The sequence below is a fragment of the Nicotiana tabacum genome, chromosome 1, assembly GCF_000715075.1.
Source record: "Nicotiana tabacum cultivar K326 chromosome 1, ASM71507v2, whole genome shotgun sequence".
In the NCBI taxonomy this organism is placed as follows: Eukaryota; Viridiplantae; Streptophyta; class Magnoliopsida; order Solanales; family Solanaceae; genus Nicotiana; species Nicotiana tabacum.
The window spans coordinates 22,403,213-22,421,619 of record NC_134080.1 but is presented as its reverse complement, the minus strand read 5'-3'; the positions used below and the strand labels follow the sequence as shown (position 1 = coordinate 22,421,619).

Sequence of the window (18,407 nt, the reverse complement as noted above, 5' to 3'; positions counted from 1 at the left end):
TGAGCCGGTAGCGACCAACGACCATAGGTTCATTCTGGTGACCATCGACTACTTCACCAAGTGGGTTGAAGCTAAAACTTTCAAGTCGGTAACCAAGAAGGCAGTGGTGGATTTTGTTCACTCTCATATCATCTGCAGATTTGGGGTCCCAAAAGTGATCATCACGGATAATGAGGCAAATCTTAACAGCAATTTGATGAGGGAGGTATGTCAACAGTTTCAGATTGCACACCGTAATTCCACCCCATATCGTCCCAAGGCGAATGGAGAAGTTGAAGCAGCCAATAAGAACATCAAGAAGATACTGAGGAAGATGGTAGAAGGATCTAGACAATGGCATGAGAAATTACCCTTTGCCTTGTTAGGTTATCGCACTACAGTCCGGACTTCCGTAGGTGCTACTCCTTATTTATTGGTATACGGAACTGAAGCAGTAATACCAGCAGAGGTCGAAATTTCGTCCCTCTGAATTATCGCTGAAGCCGGGATTGACGACAATGAATGGGTCAAAGCTCGACTGGAGCAATTGAACTTAATAGATGAAAAAAGATTGGCAGCAGTATGTCATGGCCAATTGTATCAAAAGAGGATAGCAAGAGCATACAATAAGAAGGTGCGCCCCAGAATATTCGAAGTAGGGCAGCAAGTATTGAAACGGATCCTCCCACATCAGATCGAAGCAAAAGGCAAGTTCGCCCCAAATTGGCAAGGGCCTTATGTTGTGACCAGAGTGTTATCCAACGCCGCTTTATGTCTAACAGATATCGAAGGAAGATGTGTCGACATGGCTATCAATTTTGATGCAGTCAAAAGATATTATGCGTAATTTCTTTGATTATGATAGTTATTGGTCCGTTTGTTTGTACTTGGCACTTATTGGATAATGAAATGACGGAGGCAATTCTTTCTTCTATCCAAACACTTTTAACCTTTGCTTCCCCCTTTGAGCCTTATTTATTCTTTCATACCCCTCTTTTGGAGTCACTAATGGAAAAAATATATGAAACAAAAAGAAGAAAAGAAAAATGAAAACAAGATAAAGGTCATAAGAAAAACAAAGGAATCGTGGGAACTACGTTTGACCTGATTCCTCAAAGAAGGATACGTAGGCGCCTCACGGCTCGGTCATAGTGTAACAAAAAATAAAAATCCCCCAAGCAAGAAAATTGGGGCAGAAGTTATGTTTTAAAGTTTCAAAAGAGGTTTGATTCCAAGAGTTGTAATGTTTCACCCATCAAAGTTATTTCTGAATTTTTGCTAGCCTTTTCTTTTAACCCTACACAAAAACCTACATGTGATGTCCAAAAAGACCTCCCGATCAGTATCCGAGAGGTGCCAAGTCAGGCAAATGAAAGCCGAGAATAATACACTGATCCCCAGCAAAGAAGAGGATCATAAACTGGAAATGAATTGATAGCCGAAAAGAATCTCCAGAAGAGAGAGTCATATCGGCAACACTCCAATCCCCCGCTGAAAAAATAAAATAAAATGAGAGAGTTTTATCGGTGAAAACCTTCACGGGCACCATAAGGTGACGAAAGATGAGAGAAATAAAACGAGAGAGTCTTATCGGTGAAAACCTTCACAGGCACCATAAGGTGACAGGAGCTGAGAGAAACAAGAGAGTCTTATTAGTGAAAACCCCTCGAAGGGCACTATGAGGCGACAAGCTGAGATCGGCAGAAAGAATCCGCATAAGGCAAAAATTGGGCGTCTGGTCATTCCCGGCAAATGAGGCCATCAGGAAGATTGATTGATACAAATAGACTGGGTCGATTAATCCGTAATGCATAACATGATCGTTGGGACCAGTCATACCGTCCAGATAAGTTCTTTCCTTTTCTTCTCCCCCAGCGTTTGTTCAGAAAGATTTTTCTCTCTTTCTATCTTTTTATTTCTTTGTCTAAAAAGATTTTTCCAGAAATTTGTTTTGAGAAGGATTCTTCAGAGTTTACTACCAATGGCCAAAATGGTACAAAGAAAAATACGAAGGGGACAGGCCAAAGTCAAGGCAATAAGACAAAAGGCGTTTGTTGCAAGACCAAATGACAAACCGGCCTAGAAAGTTAAGGAGAACATGGAGAAAAGCTGGAAAGCAACAGTTGAGGAACTTATGGATCAAGTTCCAAGAGGATCCCCAGCAGAATTTCAATAGATCACTAACCAAGTTCCAGGGTGGTCAGACATCACAGAAGGAGAGAAGGAGAAAGAGAGGACTGATCCGCAACAAGCTAACCCCAACAGTCCTATCCTCAATAATGTTATCCCCAGATGATAACATTTTATGCCCTGCAGTGCTGAGAGAAAATAAACTTTTAAGGGAGTAGTTTTGGAGTTGAAGAAGAATCCCCCAGCATGTTTTGAAACAAAAGAGCAGGGAAGGGATAAATGGAAAACCATCCCCAGCAGAAATATCATCCCCAGCAAGCAATTTTATCCCCAACCAGTTTTGGGAGAACAGAGCAAGGGAAAGGAAAAATCATCCCCCAGCAGGAGTGACACGATCACTCACCATGTTAAAACTAACAAAATTTTCTTTGATTTCTACAGGAAAATAAAGGTTGATGATGGCAGAAAAACACGCCACAAGGAAGGTCACCAAAACCGGGGCAGAAAATTTTCTGCCGTTGTCAAAATTTTCTCGGAGGAACGAGGAAACAAATTCAAATATTTTCATGCCTTAGTTAAATAGGCGCCCACCTGTATAATGAGAAGAATATTTTCATGTTTTTAGATAAATACGCGCCCACCTGTATAATGAGAGGAATATTTTCATGTCTTAGTTAAATAGGCGCCCACATGTATAATGAGAGGAATATTTTCATTTTTTTAGATAAATAGGCGCCCACCTGTACAATGAGAGGAATATTTTCATGTCTTAGTTAAATAGGCTCCCACCTGTATAATGAGAGGAATATTTTCATGTTTTTAGATAAATAGGCGCCCACCTGTACAATGAGAGGAATATTTTCATGTCTTAGTTAAATAGGCGCTCACCTGTATAATGAGAGGAATATTTTCATGTTTTTAGATAAATAGGCGCCCACCTGTATAATGAGAGGAATATTTTCATGTCTTAGTTAAATAGGCGCCCACCTGTATAATGAGAGGAATATTTTCATGTTTTTAGATAAATAGGCGCCCACCTGTATAATGAGAGGAATATTTTCATGTTTTTAGATAAATAGGCGCCCACCTGTACAATGAGAGGAATATTTTCATGTCTTAGTTAAATAGGCGCCCACCTGTATAATGAGAGGAATATTTTCATGTTTTTAGATAAATAGGCGCCCACCTGTACAATGAGAGGAATATTTTCATGTCTTAGTTAAATAGGCGCCCACCTGTATAATGAGAGGAATATTTTCATGTCTTAGTTAAATAGGCGCCCACCTGTATAATGAGAGGAATATTTTCATGTCTTAGTTAAATAGGCGCCCACCTGTATAATGAGAGGAATATTTTCATGTCTTAGTTAAATAGGCGCCCACCTGTATAATGAGAGGAATATTTTCATGTCTTAGTTAAATAGGCGCCCACCTGTATAATGAGAGGAATATTTTCATGTCTTAGTTAAATAGGCGCCCACCTGTATAATGAGAGGAATATTTTCATGTCTTAGTTAAATAGGCGCCCACCTGTATAATGAGAGGAATATTTTCATGTCTTAGTTAAATAGGCGCCCACCTGTATAATGAGAGGAATATTTTCATGTCTTAGTTAAATAGGCGCCCACCTGTATAATGAGAGGAATATTTTCATGTCTTAGTTAAATAGGCGCCCACCTGTATAATGAGAGGAATATTTTCATGTCTTAGTTAAATAGGCGCCCACCTGTATAATGAGAGGAATATTTTCATGTCTTAGTTAAATAGGCGCCCACCTGTATAATGAGAGGAATATTTTCATGTCTTAGTTAAATAGGCGCCCACCTGTATAATGAGAGGAATATTTTCATGTCTTAGTTAAATAGGCGCCCACCTGTATAATGAGAGGAATATTTTCATGTCTTAGTTAAATAGGCGCCCACCTGTATAATGAGAGGAATATTTTCATGTCTTAGTTAAATAGGCGCCCACCTGTATAATGAGAGGAATATTTTCATGTCTTAGTTAAATAGGCGCCCACCTGTATAATGAGAGGAATATTTTCATGTCTTAGTTAAATAGGCGCCCACCTGTATAACGAGAGGAATATTTTCATGTCTTAGATAAATAGGCGTCCACCTGTATAACAAGAGGAATATTTTTCAGTCTTTGCATTTTCAGTTCTTGAACCCAGCAACTCACCAGAAAACAGAAGGTTGCGACAAGAGATCCCAACGCAAATTCAAGCGCATGAGCCAAAAGGGAGATAAGACAATTCTCGAGAGGAGTGGCTTTTGAACATCAAATTATTCCCAGCATAACAAAAGCTTAATGAAGGAAGCCATATTCCCCAGCGGACAGAACCAGATAGTGAGAATTGGTATTCAGAGAAGAAAAAGGCCGGTATCATCCCCGTCAGTTCTCGAAAGAAAGAAGTGCTGGAATAGACGCAAGCCGACAAGAAAGCAAGGCGTCAAGAACAAATGGAAGATAGATGGGATCTTGTAATCAGTTGTCTAGCCTAGCTTCTTGATTTTTCTTTTAAGCATGGTGTAATAAGGAGATCGGTAAGCAGTAGTAACAGCATGCAGCAGCAGTAACAGCAAATTGTAGTCCCATGGTAGTCCCAGCTACCAAAACTTCCCGAACTACATTAACCTAATTCCCCTTTAGCCGGGGATACGTAGGAAACCTTTGAAGCAAAGGTTCGGTTAAATCTTTTTCTCGAAAAATGCTTCACACGGAGTACTCCAACAGGGCAAAAATCGCTCGTATCCGCTCACTTTATCTTTGCACGAAAGCTCTTTGTGCTTTCGGACAAAGAGGGGCAGCTGTGAGCACGTGATTTTTGCTTCACGGAAACTACTCCAAGAGAAATCGAAAAAGAAGTAAAACAAGTTACCTTCGGGTACAATTTTGAGAATTTGCGTGACATTTTGATAATTGTTCTGTCCGTAAATGCTCGCCTTGCTATAGTTAAAAATACAAAAATACATGTTGCCATGTTGTCTTCACGAGAGGCGCCATCACGGTCGGGTTCCGGTTTGGGTTCGTGACTCAATCAATAAACAACTAGTTATTCTTAAGGAGAGTGCTAACGTGGGATGCAAAATCTTAATTAGTTGACCATCCAATCAATAAACAACCAGTTGGTCTTAATTACTAAAATAGGAAGAATTGAGAACTAACTAAAAAAAATGGAGCTAGCATTAGCAATTTTAATCAATTCAAGAGGGGAAATTAGCCTCAGTGGAATGTCTATAAATTGTAGCTTGTACTGAAGCAAAATGATGCACACACAAAAACTCCTATTTTCCGATATAAAGCTCTAGCAGTTCTCTGATCGATCGATGGCTTTGCTCAAGTTTCTTTTTGTTTTGACTACTCTTCTCATGGCATTCACTGGTGAGTACCAATCTCTCCCTAGCTCTCTTTATATTGTAATATAGCATGTTAATTTGCATAAATCAATATCTATACAAATTGTTCGCATATATATATCTTAAAATTCATAAAATGTTACAGCTCAACTGTCATGGCTCTCAAAGACACAAGTGATTGCCACAAGAGATGTTAATCATGATTCAGAAGTGTTAGAAGGCATGCTAGTCCTACCTTCTGCTAAGCTGATGACTTGCGGGCGCAGTTGTACATACAGTGAGGAATGCAGTGACGGTTGGGCATGCAATCTTTGTATTTTTATAACACAAGAATGGAAAGCTTGCAGCGCATTTTGACAAGCTTATCTGAAGGTCGTTTACTGGTTTCCGAACAACTCTACCATGTGCAAGTTCTTATTATTTGTCTGAGTCTCTCTGTGTGCTTCAGTTCATTCCATGTTTTATCCAGCAATAAAAAAAATATCCATTGAGAAATCATAATGGATGTACAACTTCGTGCAATGCATGTAGTCATTGCTCAATTTACAAGTGTATCACATATGTTGTTTGTATCGAACTTTTCTTCTTTCTTTGTTGATTAACATTCGTCATTTTTAAATTTCACAAAACGAAAATTTCAATTATCTTATATTTTTGGAAGCGCTCCGAAAGAAAAGAACTTTTCTTGTTCTGCGTTAGATAAAGAGCTCCGAAAGAAAAGAACTATCACATTTGATAATGCAAAGATTGCTTCATACTTTTGGAAGTCCGAGTTCTCTCCTGAAGATGACACACGAATCCTCCATATTGTCTAGCAAAATCATATGGAATTTTACTATATAGCCTGTCTGGCATTAAGCATATTACATCTGAAATCTGATTCAACAGTTAATACATTAGGGTACCTGCTGGTTGCTCTAGAATCATTGTATAAGGGAATATATATGTTGGCATTATCTCGACGTAATTCAGATGAATTCCACGATATAATCTGTTATTATAAAGCTGAATGTTGTCAGTTGCTATAATTACTAAGAAATCATATAGAGATGGGACAAAGTTATTTAAGGATAAAATTAGAAGAGTTGTATCATGCGACAAGAGAGAAAACAAAAAAGAATTAATGAATAACTAGGAGAGACAAATTTTGAGTTGACCTGACAAAACTAATGCAGGAGGAGCCTTGGAGAGATTAAACTATAAGTATTTCCAATTATCAAAATAGCAACAATCACATTATACTGTCGTTCTTGACAAATAGATATGAATTTAAGAAAATTTCAAGCAATACAGCTTCGTGGGTTACCGTTTTCAAAAAAAAATAAAATAAAAAGGCTGAATTTCAAGTCGTTGCACGGGTACAATCACTACGACATCAATAACCCATCCGAAGTCCGTTCTCCTTCACCAATTGTACTAGTCCGTTCGCTCCTTATGGGCCTCAACTAAATGCGCGACAATATCTTCCAGTTCAAAGTTATATTGCATCCTTCTTCGTACCAAGAAACTCCTTTCTGTTGCACCTAATTTTCCGCAGTATAATAGCCTAAAATTCAAATTAAGCCCGTAGACTCAATCACCGTCTACCAAAATTCCCAAATCATTCCCAACTCTCCTCCAGGTGTGTAGTCATCCTGCCACTGAACCCATATGCTACTCTGCCACTCTCCCTGTCACGACCCAAAATCCCACCATAAGTGTCGTGATGGCACCTAGTCTCTAAGACTAAGTGAGCAGATTATAATAACAATCCAAGCAATTTCTTTTGTATATAATCGAAACCAACAACGGAAATAAAGATACAACCTCCCAAGATCTCTAGACTGGTAGTACTGAGTCACGAACTCTAACTGAATACATGAAATGATCTGAAGGAAATTAAATATACAATATTGCTCGAATAATAATTAACAGTACGACAAAAGGGAAAGACTCCAAGGGACTGCGACGACCACAGAGCTCTACCTTGAATCCTTGCGATCACACTCTAGCTCTGTCTAAGTCCTATATCTCCAATACCGGGCTTTGTACTTAAAAATGTACAGAAGTGTAGTATGAGTACATCACAACGGTACCCAGTAAGTATCAAGACTAACCTCGATGGAGTAGTGACGAGGTACAGTCAAGACACTCACTAGTCTAATAACATGTTCAATATAGCGTAATAAAATAATAGGAAACAAATTACAATAATGACAACAATAATCAACCAGTGATATAAACAGCAGGGCAACAAGAACATCATATATATTGCTCGGCAATAATGAAGACAAGTACGACCAATTAATCAAATTCTTCAAATATTAATCTTTCGCCTATAAATCTTCCCAATAGTAATCTTAAGGATATAATATTTTCCAATAAATATATTTCGAATATACTTCCTTCAAATAAATATCTTTCTAATATAATTTTTTCGAACAAATATCTTCCCAATATAATTCTTTCAACAAATATCTTCCAAATATAATTCTTCCAAATAAATATCTTTCGAATAAAAATTCTTCCAAATAATATTTTTCGAATATAATTCTTTCAAATAAAAGTCACCATGTGACACCTCATTTCAAATCATAAAATACGAGTCTTATCCCATTTTCATATCTCCACTGCACCTTGTGCCAATATTTCTATCACAACCGCACGGACAACTCACGTGCCAATATCGTCATCATTTACTCACAGCACCTCGTGCTCATATTTCATACCACAACTGCACGAAAAATTCACATGCCAATATCATTTTAATTATATAACCACGGCACCTCGTGCCCGTATTTCATATCACAACTGCACGGAAAATTCACGTGCCATATCATTTTAATTATATAACCACGACACCTCGTGCCCGTATTTCATATCATAACTGCACGGACAATTCATATGCCAATAATAATTTCATCATATTTCCCCGGCACCTCGTGCCTTTATCATAACCCATCTGACAGTATTCACAGGCTCATAATTTTAACATATATCTGACTATTATCAAATTTACTGAATTTATAAAATAAATTGCACAATATGTAAAAGAACTCAAAATAAATTCACAACACAACATAAATATTACCAGCACAATATCCCTTCATCATCACATTACAATTACCAACACAATACCCCATATCATCACATATCATCACATAGACACCCTTATCTCTCCTATAGCCACCCTTATCACTCCTATAATAGCCTCCCTTATCGCTCCGTATAATATCCTCCCTTATTGCTTCGTACAATAGCCTCCTTTATCGCTCCATATAATAGCCACCTTTATCACTCCTCCCAAATAATATCCCAACATACATAACCACAATGAAATGCCACCCTTATACCCACATAATATCAACAATGGAATGCTACCCTTATGTCCTCATAATAATAAATTAAATTACACAATAATTTACACGGAGTATTATCACAATTATTCATATCACAAATTGTCCATAGGGCACAATCAATTCCAAAGATACAACAAAATCAATTAATTTTACAACAAAAATCCCAAGGCACTACGCAACGTATATAAAACCTCAAAACAACAACAATGATGGAAAAATAATTAATCGTAGGACAACACCTTCTTTAATCAAAATTTTCAATAATTATATTAATGCATCTTCTTACCTTATTTAATTAATTATTTGCGGATGGAAAATCCATAATAAAATTATTTCTAGGAAATATTAAATAACCAAACACGTGGAATACACATAAAATCCATGTAGCAATCACACCAAATTACCATATAAATACAAACTCGACAAACAAAGAATGAGGCATGACAATCAAGGATTTTTTAAGTGTCAACTATCAGCATCTACGAGTTTTAACCGATATAATTTTCACATATAAACTAAGTACTGTCACGACCCGGATTTTCCACCCTCGAGAATCGTGATGGCGCCTACTAGTGAAAGCTAGGCAAGCCAACCAATTGAACCATCTACCTTATTTTCATTTTTAATCTGATAACGGTTAAGAGCCAACAATTAGATAACAATAGAATTGAATAAGCGGAAGGGTGCATTGTAAAGATTTAATAATACTGCTAATACCAATCCATAACAAATCTACCCAAGACTGGTGTTACAACTTCACAGAGTGTATAGGACTACTACAAATAAAGGTCTGAAAGAAATAAATACAATATTGTCTCTGGAAATACATGAAAGAAACAGGAATAGTGGATAGAAGGAGACGCCAAGGCCTGTGGATGCCTGCATGACTACCTCAGATCGCTTGGTGAACAAGAAACATCAATCTCACTGCGGTCCGAAGTCTACCGCACTGGGATCTGCACAAAAGAGTGCAGAGTGTAGTATCAACACAACCGACCCCATGTGCTAGTAAGTGCGTAGCCTAACCTCGGTGAAGTAGTGACTAGGCTAGGACCAGACTACCAAATAAATATATATTTCGAATATACTCTCTTAAATAAATAGCTTTCAACAAAAATTCTTTCAAATAATATTTTTGGAATATAATTCCTTCAAATAAATGTCACCATGTGACACCTCAGTTCATAATCATACAATACGGGTCTCGGCCCACTTTCATATTTCCACGGCACCTCGTGCCCATATTTCTTTCATAACTGCACGGACAACTCACATGCCAAAAATATCAATATATATATAAAAATCTGTACGATCAATTTATTTTAGAAATAGTTTGAGTGAAGAAAATGATATTGTACTTAAATAAAAGCATTAGATAAAATACTGATTCAGATGTAAATTAAAATAAAATGGTAATTTCTTTTATCAAAATAACTCAATCATCAAAAATCAGTAAAATAAAAAATATAAATCTTCAAAGTCTCGTACTAAAAAGTCAAGCCAACACAATGCAATAAGGAGCGCAAAACACATAATCATAAAGTCAACTAGTACATCACGGAAGAAGACAAGAATTTACATATTAATGAAATAAAATCAACAAAGACAAGAACATAAAGAAAGAAATATCAACAGGGCACTCCCGAGGTACCGCCTCGTAGTCCCAAATCATAAATAAACTCACAATATCTCATTTCCTTATATCACCGCGGGAGCCTTCACATATAATTTTAAAGAAAATATTTTTCCCCGAAATAGCATCCCGCGTTTTTAGCCACCCTTATCACACCACATGACTTCTAGTAGTTCCCCTACTAGCCACGCGTTTCAAACCACCCTTATCTCACCACATGCGTATCAATATCACAATATTTCACAAATCGCACCTCAAGTATCATAATATTTCACAAATAGCACCTCAAGTGCCCAAATATCACAGCATAGTACAACTTGCACCTCAAGTGCCCAATTATCAAAACAGATCACAAATTGCACATCAAGTGCTCAAATATTACAACATATCACAAATTTCACATCCGGTGCTTAAATCTTACAACTTATCACAAATTTCACGTCAAGTGCCCAAATATTACAACTTGCCACATAAATTAACAATACATTATTTTTCCACAATAAGAAGCCCACGACTCGGTCATAGTGCACCCAAAAATTCTAACAAAATATATGGGAGTGAAAACTCAACAAAATAATATTTCACAATTTAACATTTCGCCTCATTATGATTTACAGCATTTATAACTCATATCAATTTCCATAAAAATAGCAACTCAAACAAACACAGAGTTCACATAAAAGTCAAGTAGCAATCGCACCAAATTATCATATAAAAATAATCTAAACAAATAAGGAATGAGACATGACAAATAAGAGATTTAATAAGTCTCCTACAATGTTCAACAATTCTATTCTCAACTTGAGCCAATGCTCTACAATGTTCAACAATTCAATTCTCAACTTGAGCCAATGCTCTATAATGTTCAACAATTCTATTCTCAACTTCAGCCAATGCTCTACAATGTTCAACTAACAATAATACTTCCACAAGTCATATTCCTCAATAGAAATTATCGTATAGAGCATATACAATACGAAACAGAGTCACATTAATCAAAGTATAAGACTCACGGGCATGCTTGACACCAACGTATAGATACTCGTCACCATGTCTATACGTCGTACTTAACAAATAACACATAACAAATAGGACACAACTCCTAATCCCTCAAGCTAAGGTTAGACCAAACACTTACCTCGCTTTGCAACCAATTCAAAATTCCAACAAGCTTTTGCCTCGCGAATTCGTGCCCGAAATTCTCAAATCTAGTCATGAACAATTTGATTCAGTCAATAAAAATTATAGGAATTAATTCCATATGAAATTCTACATTTTCCATTTAAAATTTGAAATTGCACTAAAAATTCGCTCGTGGGGCCCACATCTCGGAACCTGACAAAAATTGCAGAATATAAAACCTCATCCAACCACGAGTCCAACCATACCAATTTTACCAAAATCCGACATCAACTCAAAACTCAAATCTTCAAATTAAACCAAGAGGATTTTCAAGATTTTTCCAACTAAAATCACCACTTAAATGCCAAAACTAGTAATAGATTTGGGTAATCTAACCAAAATTAAGTTAAGAACACTTACCCTATTGTTTTCTCTGAAAATCTCCCGAAAATCGCCTCTCCTCGAGCTCCAATTTGATAAAAATCCCATTTTCAGAACTTAAGAATCTGTCCAGAAAATGTGGGGGGCACTGTTCATGCGTTCGGGTACTGTTCATGCGGTACTGTTCACTACACTATTCACGAAGTACTGTTCATGGGTACTATATATGGGTACTATTCATGGGCAGTGTTCATGATGTTGTAAAAAAAAGCAACAGCTTCCCAAAGAGAATTTCAACAGCTTTTTCTACCCGTTGACCTTTCGAAATCCACCCGAGGCCCTCGGAACTTCAACAAAATACACCAACAAGTCCTAAAACATGATACAGACTTAGTCAAAACCTCAAATCACATCAAATAATGCTAAAACCGTGAATCACATCCCAATTCAAGCATAATGAAACTAAGAATGTCCAACTTCTATATTCGATACAAAAACCTATCAAATCAAGTCCGATTGACTTCAAATTTTGCAGACAAGTCATAAATGACATAACGAAGCTATGAAAATTTTCAGAACTAGATTCTGACCCCGATATCAAAATGTCAACTCTCCAGTCAAACCTAAGAAATCTTTAGCCTTAGATTTCTAGATTCCGTTAAATGGCGATAATTTGATCTAGGGACCTCCAAATTCGCTTTCGGGCATATGGCCAAGTCCCAATTCACGATACGGAACTACCAGAATGGTCAAAACTTTTATACGGGTTCATTTGCTCAAAATGTTGACCGAAGTCAACTCAATTGAGTTTTAAAGCTCTAGTTCACAATTTAATCCATTTTTCACATAAAAACCTTCCGAAAAATTATATGGACTGCGCACGCAAGTCGAGGAATTATTGATACCGCTTTTCAAGATCTTAAAAGTACCGAGATGATTATTTAATTTAAAGATGACATTTTGGGTCATTACATTCTCCACCTTTAAAACAAACGTTCGTCCTCGAACGTACTAAGAATTATTCTCAAGTTACCAAATTGATGATTTTACTTTTACACAATTATTTGCGGTTGATCCCACATTATCGCATTCGACATAAGTTTGACAATACCATTTCAATTGAGATTATTTTCTTTATCCATATTTGTAACTTTGAAACAAATTTCTTACACTCCAATCATTTCCAGAAAGGTTCGATTTTCACGTCAACACACGATATTAGTCCCGACGGGCTATAGCAACTCGTGCCTATGCACCCATCAAATACGGGGTATTACATTCTCCTCGACTTCAGGTCATTCATCCTCAAATGAGAAGTAGAGTCTGTCCTCCAACACATAATGTAACTTATCTCTTTCTTTGCACATTTCAATATCCCAAATTTTTCTAACTCCCAAATTTTGCAGAAATTTCGGCAGAGTCTCCCCTGTAATTGGGCCTATCCATCTATCAGAGTAACACCAAAACAATTCCTAACAACATGTCCACAACCCAACAACGCACCACAAAGTATATATCAATAACACTAATCTCCGCATTACAAGCGCGCCATTATCACAATGATATCTTGACATAAAACGCATTATATGTATGACCATAACCACATCTATGGTCTTAATGGTTGTTCATAATAGATTACAACATCGCCAATTAACCTTATGTTAACAAAATTTCGTTTCAAACCTCCAGTTTACTAACAACAAGGCATGAAGATCTTATAATTACTTACCCGAAGTAATGAGTCACAATTTAACGTCACTCGGGCTCTCACCTTGTAGGCTAAAACTCAATAGTTACAATACAATTTTGGCAAATTATGCACAGAAATATTCATACAAGGATTTTCAAATAAGCCTAATAGGCATGACTCCCTATAAGTACTATAGTACAAATTTTTAATTTTCACAAGGGAGAATTTTAAACACATAACCTTTTTTTTCACCACAAGGACCTCGTCCTTATATAACATTCTCCGCAGCTTGTAGCCCGGTTTAAATATTTTATATCATATAAAAATGTGAGGATCTCATCCTCAACTCTGAATCACAAGTATTTTGCACATTGTGCCAACTAAAATTTTCCATTTCCTTTCTTCCTTCTTTCAAATAATCTTGGTTAAACAAAATCACAACATACAATGATCCCTCATACCGGTAGGGCATATAATTTACAACTAAAATCAATTATTTAGAAATTACATCAAACTCATCGAATTGATTAACAAAAGTCACTTTTAGCCTCACAACTATTTTTAGTGACCAACACATAATAATAGACATGGCTATCTCCATATAATCTCCCAACAGAAGTATTCACATATGTAGATTTAAGAATTACGAAGCTCACTCATAAGTGGAGCTCAATAGGAGAACTTTCCTCAATACTCAAAACCGAATCAAGTTAAGGAAATTTTGACTTTATAATAATTCGAGACCGTACTTATAACGATACCGTATGGTGTAGCAACCTCAGCCATACCATAGAAAATATATCAACGGACTGGGTCTCCACCTCTAGGAGTCTCACCTCCACCTCTAATATCCTGACCCCTACCTATGGTTGGTCATGTAAGTGGAGTAGTAACTGCAATGGGGCACGTAGCCTGAGTGCTTTGACGAAATATGTCTCTCCCAAGTCTAGGATAATTTTTCAAGATGTTCCTAGTATCTCCATTTTCATAACAACCCATCCGCAGTTCGGCTGCTCATACTAAGTCTGTACCGGATAACTTAAATAACCATTGCAGGAAATTACATACCTCTGGTACATTAAAAGATGAATGCCCCATGCGAGTGTTGTTATTAACTTAAGCACTACGAGTATACTGAATATGTTTTCATGACCCCGCTGATACTGAAATGTAGAATTATTAAAGACGCAGGAATATCTCAAGTCTATTCATCATCCCATTCAAATCTCAGCTCTTGATCATATACAAGTTTTGGAAAACCTTTCAATACCACATAAATACATCACATGCCAAAATTGGTATAACACATGAACCCACAATTTGATCGTTGATAGTGGACTCCCCTCACTTGGAACGAAGCCATAGGTCACAACATACGATTATCCACAATATTTGACCTTCACAACTCAAATAAATAAACCAGACATCATGGTACGTTGAACACCATCATGATTCATTAGGTGATCTCTTGATACGTCTACATCTTCCGTCGGAGCCACAACTGGTCTAGTAAATACATTATCTTTCCACTACCTTTACTTGTCATCTGAAACACAGCAAGATCAACCCCATCGCTTTCGACTATTCTCATGTTCTGCAATACTTCATAGCAGCGGTCAAGATAATCTCGTGGGTCCTCAAAAGATGCACCGCTGAAAGTGGTAGCGAAGAGCTTGGTGAAACCTATCCAACCTCCGCAAAGACTCCGAAGACGTAGTTGATCTATCCGGTTTGTGATGTTGTTCAGCTGAAGAAGCGTTACATGAATTTACCATTCGTGAAAGGACAAGAGTAAAGTTTTCAATTTAGCAATGAGAGAACAAAATTGCACAACAGAGAAGAATGGGAGCAAAACTTTTCCTAACTCTATAGCCTCTAGGGGATAAATACAAATTTCTCTGTACCGATCCCTCAGACTCTACTAAGTTTGTCTGTGAATTGTGAGACCTATGTAACCTAGAGCTCTGATACCAACTTGTCACGACCCGAATTTTCCACTCTCGCGAGTCGTGATGGCGCCTACTAGTGAAAGCTAGGCAAGCCAACCAACTAAACTATCTACCTTATTTCCATTTTTAATCAAATAATGGGTAAGACCCAACAATTAGATAACAATAGAATTGAATAAGCGGAAGGCTGCATTGTAAAGATTAATAATACTGCTAATACCAATCCATAACAAATATACCCAAGACTAGTGTCACAACTTCACAGACTGTCTAGAAGTACTACAAATAAAGGTCTGAAAGAAATAAATATAACATTGTCTCTAGAATTACATGAAAGAAATAGGAATAGTAGATAGAAGGAGACGCCAAGGCCTGCGGACGCCTGCAGGACTACCTCAGATCGCCTGATGAACAAGAAACAACAATCTCACTGCGGTCCGAAGTCTACCGCACTGGGATCTGCACAAAAGAGTGCAGAGTGTAGTATCAGCACAACCGACCCCATGTGCTAGTAAGTGCGTAGCCTAACCTCGGTGAAGTAGTGACTAGGCTAGGACCAGACTACCAAATAAATATATATTTCGAATATACTCTCTTAAATAAATAGCTTTCAACAAAAATTCTTTCAAATAATATTTTTGGAATATAATTCCTTCAAATAAATGTCACCATGTGATACCTCAGTTCATAATCATACAATACGGGTCTCGGCCCACTTTCATATTTTCACGGCATCTCGTGTCCATATTTCATTCATAACTGCACGAACAACTCACGTGCCAAAAATATCAATATATATATAAAAATCTGCACGATCAATTTATTTTTGAAATAGTTTGAGTGAAGAAAATGACATTGTACTTAAATAAAAGCATTAGATAAAATACTGATTCGGATGTAAAAATTATTAAATTAAAATATAATGGTAATTTCTTTTATCAAAACAACTAAATCATCAAAAATCAGTAAAACCAAAAATATAAATCTTCAATGTCTCCTACTAAAAAGTCAAGCCAACACAATGCAATAAGGAGCGCAAAACACATAATCATAAAGTCAACTAGTACATCACGGAAGAAGACAATAATTTTACATATTAATGAAATAAATCACTAAAGACAAGAACATAAGTAAAGAAATATCAACGGGGCACTCTCGAGGTACCGCCTCGTAGTCCCAAATCATAAATAAACTCACAATATCTCATTTCCTTATATCACCGCGGGAGCCTTCACATATAATATTAAAGAAAATCATTTTTCCCTGAAATAGCATCCCGCGTTTTAGCCACCCTTATCACACCACATGACTTCTAGTAGTTCCCCTACTAGCCACGCGTTTCAAGCCACCCTTATCTCACCGCATGCATTTCAACACCCAGGAGTTATATCACCGGATGCGTATCAGTATCACAATATTTCACAAATCGCATCTCAAGTGCCCAAATATCACAACATAATACAACTTGCACCTCAAGTGCCCAATTATCAAAACATATCACAAATTGCACATCAAGTGCTCAAATATTACAACATATCACAAATTTCACATCCAGTGCTTAAATATTACAACTTATCACAAATTTCACGTCAAGTGCCCAAATATTACAACTTGCCACATAAATCAACAATACATTATTTTTCCACAATAAGAAGCCCACGGCTCTGTCATAATGCACACAAAAATTCTAAAAAAATATCTGGGAGTGAAAACTCAACAAAATAATATTTCACAATTTAACACTTCGCCTCATTATGATTTACATCATTTATAACTCAATATCAATTTCCATAAAAATAGCAACTCAAACAAACACAAAGTTCACAAAAAAGTCAAGTAGCAATCGCACCAAATTATCATATAAAAATAATCTAGACAAATAAGGAATGAGACATGACAAATAAGAGATTTAATAAGTCTCTACAATGTTCAACAATTCAATTCTCAACTTGAGCCAATGCTCTATAATGTTCAACAATTTTATTCTCAACTTGAGCCAATGCTCTGCAATGTTCAACAATTAAATTCTCAACTTGAGCCAATGCTCTATAATGTTCAACAATTCTATTCTCAACTTCATCCAATGCTCTACAATGTTCAACTAACAATAATACTTCCACAAGTCATATTCCTTAATAGAAATTATCATATAAAGCATATACAATACGCAACGAAGTCACATTAATCAAAGTATAAGACTCACGTGCATGCTTGACACCAATGTATAAATACTCGTCACCATGCCTATACGTCGTACTCAACAAATAACATATAACAAATAGGATACAACTCCTAAACCCTCAAGCTAAGGTTAGACCAAACACTTACCTCGCTTTGCAACCAATTCAAAATTCCAACAAGCCTTTGCCTCGCGAATTTGTGCCCGAAATTCTCAAACCTAGTCATGAACAATTAGATTCAGTCATTAAAAATTATAGGAATTAATTCCATATAAAATTCTACATTTTCCATTTATGAAACCAAAACTTCGCCCGTGGGGCCCACATCTCGGAACCCAACAAAAATTGCGGAATATGAAACCTCATTCAACCACGACTCTAACCATACCAATTTTACCAAAATCTGACGTCAACTCGACACTCAAATCTTCAAATTAAACCAAGAGTGTTTTCAAGATTTTCCCAACTAAAGTAACCAATTAAATGCCAAAACTAGTAATAGATTCGGGTAAACTAACCAAAATTAAGTTAAGAACACTTACCCTGTTGTTTTCTCTGAAAATATCCCGAAAGTCGCCTCTCCCCGAGCTCCAATTTGATAAAAATGGTAAATGGGACGAGTCCCACTTTTAGAACTTAAGAATCTG

The 18,407-nt window shown here is 36.7% G+C and overlaps 1 long non-coding RNA gene across 1 annotated transcript; it reads left to right on the top strand.

The window, feature by feature from the left end:
- The first annotated feature begins 5,385 nt into the window (after positions 1–5,385).
- Positions 5,386–6,021, top strand: LOC107772307 (uncharacterized). The gene is made up of 2 exons (XR_001645040.2): positions 5,386–5,492; positions 5,613–6,021. It is a non-coding gene; the product is annotated as an uncharacterized LOC107772307 (long non-coding RNA).
- The last annotated feature ends 12,386 nt before the right edge of the window (positions 6,022–18,407 follow it).